This window comes from Macaca thibetana, chromosome 10 (genome assembly GCF_024542745.1).
Source record: "Macaca thibetana thibetana isolate TM-01 chromosome 10, ASM2454274v1, whole genome shotgun sequence".
NCBI lineage: Eukaryota > Metazoa > Chordata > Mammalia > Primates > Cercopithecidae > Macaca > Macaca thibetana.
In genome coordinates, this window is record NC_065587.1 from 95,630,345 (window position 1) to 95,636,344 (window position 6,000).

At 33.5% G+C, this 6,000-nt stretch overlaps 1 pseudogene across 1 annotated transcript in view; it reads left to right on the top strand.

The window, feature by feature from the left end:
• LOC126929266 (POTE ankyrin domain family member G-like) overlaps window positions 1-6,000 on the top strand; it is a 114,288-nt pseudogene that overhangs the window by 18,102 nt on the left and 90,186 nt on the right. The window contains exons 7-9 of the transcript XR_007717118.1: window positions 950-1,020; window positions 2,394-2,438; window positions 3,470-3,637. The product of XR_007717118.1 is annotated as a POTE ankyrin domain family member G-like (transcript). The remainder of the gene's footprint in view (window positions 1-949; window positions 1,021-2,393; window positions 2,439-3,469; window positions 3,638-6,000) is intronic.

The window sequence follows — 6,000 nt, forward strand, 5'->3', positions numbered from 1 at the left end:
AAAAAAAAAAAAAAAAAAGAAGAAGAAAAAAAAAAAGAAAAGAAAAATAAATTTGTCAGAATAGTAGAGGAAACATTTTAGATATTAGGAAGACATTGTGCACTAATAAAGGTGTCAGTAGTAGTTTTGGAAATCATTTATAAGGTACTATTGTTGCAGAAAACAGGAGGCAGGAGAGACCCAGTGGGTGAAACAGGATTTTATTTAGGTGCACACCGGTTCAGTGGATTTGCATCCAAATGCTGAGTCCTGAACAAAGACAGAGCCTAGCTTATAAAGGCAAGCTTACAGAAGCAGAACAAAGGCAGTTAATCATATAGTGACAGTTTTGCAACCTCAGCATAGCTTGTGACTTTGCAACTACATTGAAGGAAAAGAGGAACTTGCAAAATATATGCATTTGTACAAATAGCTATGAGTAAATGCTGAGGGGAAGGGGAGACGATAAAGGAATTTGTTTTCTGAACCTTGCTCTGGGATGTCTGGACCCATACCTGTGGGCTCTGGCTTCTTGGACAGGGTCAACACGACCTTACCTGGGCCCTGCCTGTTACTATCCTTAAAGTCAGAGTAGCTAAGTGCAGGAAAACTTGTTTCTCTTTAAAACTAAATTTCCTTTCCATTACATTTACTGCTTCATGATTAGGATGTGGAGAACAACATACTGTGTTACCTTATATGTTTCTACTGTATTTTAAAGTTGTGTTTCTGGTGGTTTTGTTCATTTATGTTGGGTGGATGAATTTGTGAGTGAATCTCATCAGGCGTCTCCCCAAGTGGTTTGTTGAAGTCTTAGAGAGTGATTTCCTAAGTAACTATTTCATGAAACACTAAACACTCAATTTATAAGGTAAAATAAAATGTTGTCTTAAATCTATTTTTATAAATGCAATAGTTTTTAACTGTTCTAAGTGGTTCATTTTAACTGAATATATGGGTTTCTCAACAGAACAAGACTTAAAGCTGACATCAGAGGAAGAATCACAAAGGCTTAAAGGCAGTGAAAATAGCCAGCCAGAGGCATGGAAAATTTTACATTTAAATGTTTGATTTAATGTTGTTTTCTTTGCTTTAATAATATTAGGCAGTCCAAATGAAATTATCTTTCAGACTAGGTTTTGAGAATCAATAGATTCTTTTTTCTAAGAACTTTTTAATAGATTCATAAAATTTAATAAATTCAGCAATCTCATTAACAGAAGAATCAATAGATTCTAAGTTAGCATTTGAAACTTAACTTAAAAAACATAACCACTATAAACTTTAAAGTACTCTTATTTTACAATATTCTTATTTAAAATATTCTTATCTGCCTTTTTGATTAGCTTATAGGTAATCTTTCCTTTTGTAATAGAGGCAAAAGAAATTCCAGAACTTTGTTCTTTTATTCTTACAACACCCTGACATGATAAAGAAAGTAACATCAATTATTGGATTATATTATTAAGCAATAGAATTATGAACAATGTAACACTGATGGTCCCTGAGCTGGATTCGTGGTTGAAGAGTAATCATGGCCAGTGATTGAAAATCTGCAGTTTTATATTGCAGTCACTGATAGCAAGGTGAAAGATATATTCTGCCTTGTGATCTCTCATTGACCTCAGCGTTTCTCTTCAGGGAGGGAACCAGGTCATAAAAGCAACCCAAATGCCTATTACAAGAATCGTATCTTGCAGAATGGGACCTTTGGTGTTAGTGCAGAAACACAATAACATTTGAACTTACTGCAGTTGCAGAAAATCAGTACAGATTATTAAAATTTTTATCCACTGTCATTAGTACACATTAGAATATATTAGAACTGGACTTAAGCAGATAAACTAGATACATAACACTATCGTATTACAACATATAATTTCAATTAAAATTTAAGAATTTGCATTTCTTTCTGTTTGGTGTTGATTTCAGCTCCTAATAATTGAAAGCATGCCTACAATCCAGTTAGTAATCTGTAGAGGCTCACTGGTTAGGGTTTGGTGAGGTAAACTCTTTTCAAGTGAGGAAGACTTTGCAACACTACAAATCATCCGCTGATGCATTTTTGGCAGATTTAACACGTAACAAATTAAGTGGAGTCCAAACAAATGGTGACAAAGTTAAGTTTGCTGGTTCATGTTTATCTTCTCCAGTTGGCTAAGGTGAATTATTTTTGTCATGTTAGTCAGAAGCCAGTGATGTGGCAGTAGCTGAACGTAGATTAAAAAGTTAATTTTTAATTTTAATTAATTATTTATTTTAACAGTTAAATTTTAATTTTAATTATTTTCTAATTTTTCATTGTCTATACTTGATTACTTAAAAGAAAATTATTTTTAAAACACGCATTCCAAAAGAGGAAACATCACAGAATTACAACAAGCAAATTAACCTTCTATATTTTTCATTTGCAGGAAATGTCTCAAGAACCAGAAATAAACAAGGATTGTGATAGAGAGGTATACCATTATATTCAAATGTTTCTGTTGAATTAGATTTTTACATTATGTTGTTTAATAAAGTGTTGTAAGTATAGGCATACATGATCCTATCATGTAAGTAGCATAAATCATCAGTGAAAAATTTAATATTTAACTCAGAAAGAATTCTGTAGATTGAGTTTTAAAGAGATACAAACCCCAGAGATATTCTTTCATTATTATGGAATAATCCTGAATGGTGCCGTAAAGTGCTAGGTCATGTGACTTTAGGAGCTTTGGATCAATCATTTTATCTTTCTTGGTTTTAGTCTGATTATCAATAGTTAATGTGGCTAAAGAAGATAATTTCTTATTCTGTGTATCTTCCAGCTAGAAAATTGTATGGCTATGGAATGTGAAATTTGGGGAGCATCTTATTTTCTGGGCATCCACGCTTGTACCTCAGCAGTTTCACTCTGCTCCTTGTGTTGTGGCGAACTTTGGTTCCCATGTTTCAGTGAGAACCATCATGTTTTTGATATCCCAGGGACCAAATGAAAAAAAATGATCAAAGGCAGTGGGGGAGAAGAATATCTCAGTGCAGAAAAGGGCAATCTTCCTTTCTATTCCTGAAGCCCCACAGTGTCTCATCCTCTAAATCTGACTGCTTAATGTGAGATCTAGGTGGTAAAGACAGAAGAAGACACATTTTGCATCTTTGTCTTTTTATTTGTGTGTTCCCACGAGTCAAATGGGATAAATATATATATAAGATTCTGAAGAGTCGTTGGGAATAAAAGCACAAAATGAAGGAGGGCCCTTTTTGAATTTTGAAAAATTCTATTTTATTCAGTCAAACAGAAATGAAGCAAACTTTACAATGATATGATAATTACATCTTAAAATTAGAGGGTAATTGTTCTGTATATATGATCAAACTTAAGTGTGAAATATTTTTAATGACTACAATAATGACAAACTGAGTCAATTGATAAAATCAATTAAAAAGGTTCTTTTTATTCAATAAAGTGAATATCCTTAATATCCTTAATATCAAACTTCCACTCAAGGCTGAAGAAGACATGAAGAAGCACGGAAGTAATAATATGGGATTACCAGAAAACCTGACTAATGATGCCACTGCTGGCAATGGTGATGATGGATTAATTCCACAAAGCAAGAGCAGGAACACCTGAAAGTCAGCAATTTCCTGACACTGAGAATGAAGAGTATCACAGGTAAGCCTATGGCAACATTTAATAGGAGACAGCCATATGCTGTCAAACATCCTAATTTGGGCTAATATTCATGATTAAAAATTTTTATATTTTTCCTAGGATATTCAGCCTTGCCTGGTAATCAGAAAAATGAAAATCAGCAAAAAATGAGTTACCATTTTTTCCAGTCATTAATTTATTTGAAAAAATAACGAGTATTGGCAAATGTGAGGGGAATTTCTTTACGTTTTAGTGAACTTTTATTTTAGCTTCAAAGGTACATGTGCAGTTTGTTATATAGGTAAACTGTATCATGGAAGTTTGGGCTACAGATTATTTCATCAGCCACATAATAAGCAAAATACCCAAAAGGTAGTTTTTTGGTCGTCTCCCTCCAGCCATGCTCCACCCTCAAGTAGACCCTTTTGCCTGTTTTTCTCCTCTTTGTGTCCATGAGTTCTCATTGTTTAGTTTCCACTAAATCATTAAGAATATGTGGCATTTGATTTTCTGTTTTTGCATTAGTTTGTTTGAATAGTGGCCGCCAGCTCCATCTGTGTTGCTGCAAAGGAAATGGTCTCATTGAAAAAGACATGTCATACACTGTTGGTAAATGCATTTCGAACATTAATTGAGTAGCATATTCACACACACATATATAACATAGTAAGGATATATATATATGTTAAGGATACTTGTATAGATTTGTTACGTATATACTTACGTATAAGAACATTTATTACAGCATCATTATATCAAAAGATGGATCCTTATCAGTAGGAATTTATCATTACTAAAAGTAAATCCCTTACCAATAGGAAATAGCTCAATTTTCATTCCCAGAAAATAATGTAGTATGGAACCATTTTTTACAAATGAGGTTAGATCTAGAGTATACGGATTATTTCACAATTAAAATGTATTTAAAACCTTTACTTTGATAACACATCTTAAGATAATTTTGTTAGAATTCTGTGTAATATCTGCTGTGTTGCAAATGGAAGCTGCATGCTCCATTGACACTGTACCTTGATTGCTAGTTATTAAATTTTTGTTGTCAGTGCGGCCTGAGTGCTGAAATATTGGATCTTCAATCTGAATATTGCCAAGGGATTGTATGGGGATCTATATTTAATATAAACATTTCAGTATATTGGGTAAAACTTTTATTAAAAATGTATCAAAGGATCTTTCATCTACTAAACCAGGATTTGGTCAGATTTTTCTGCAAAGAGTCAGTTAGTAAATATTTAGGCTTTGCAGACTGTATATATAATTTTGAGACAGGGTCTCTGTTGCCCAGGCTGGAGTGCGGTTTTGTGATCATGGCTCACTGCAGCCTCAACTTTCTGGGCTCTAGTGATCCTCCCACCTCAGCCTCTCTGCTAGCTGGGACCATAGGTGTGCAACATCACACCCAGCTAATTGACTCTGTGAACTGTAGAGTGAATAAGCGTGGCTGGGTTCCAAGATACTTGGACTTACAAAAACAGGCTGCAGTGGGATTTGGCCCACAGGTGTTAATGTGCTGACCTTGTGCTAAAAGGAAGGTGCTGCTAATGCAAATAACTCTTATTCATAAAAGTGTCCTGCATGTGTGACATTATCCTTCCTTTTAGAAAAGGATATATTTCAGTATTCAGCACACCACATTTTTCCACAGTGACTTCATATAATTTTTAAAAATTTCATTTATAACATTAAGACTATTTTCTGCATTTCTGCCACTTTATTCCTGTTAATAGAACTCAGTAGTTTGACTGTGATCAATTCTTTGTATATTTGATGAGTATCAACTGTTCTAGATTTTGGCTGATTTTTATCAAGCCAGAAAGAAATACTCTCCTTGAAACGTTTAGTGTTTCTTGGTCTTTATGTATAAGCGATGAACAAAGTGTGATATTCAGCTTATGGAATCTAGAACTTGTTTAAGGTGACTTTAGTTCTATAGTTTTTAAGAATTTAACACCTCAGTCTGACATTTTTAATGCCACATGTGTATAATTTTATAACTTTTAAAATATATAATTGTTATGTAAAATTTGAAGACATACACCTGTTATTATAAAATTTGAAATTAATTGTCTATTATTTTCCATGACTGGAAGAAGAAAAATTACAACATTCTCAGCCATGACTTCTAAGTATGATGTCCTTAAAAGAACTGTCTACACTCATTGAAAACTCAATTTTCTTTTCATTCACTCTTGATCTCACACAGTAAAGTCTTCAGTTTCAGTACTCCTCCAACGTTGTTTTTCCTTCAAGATTATCACTTAATTTTTTCTGTAATAGATCTTAAAGGGGGGGGGGGCCATTTTCGTACACTTCATTTTTATTTATTCTGTTAGCAGGATTTGAGCAATGGAGGACATCTCCTCTCT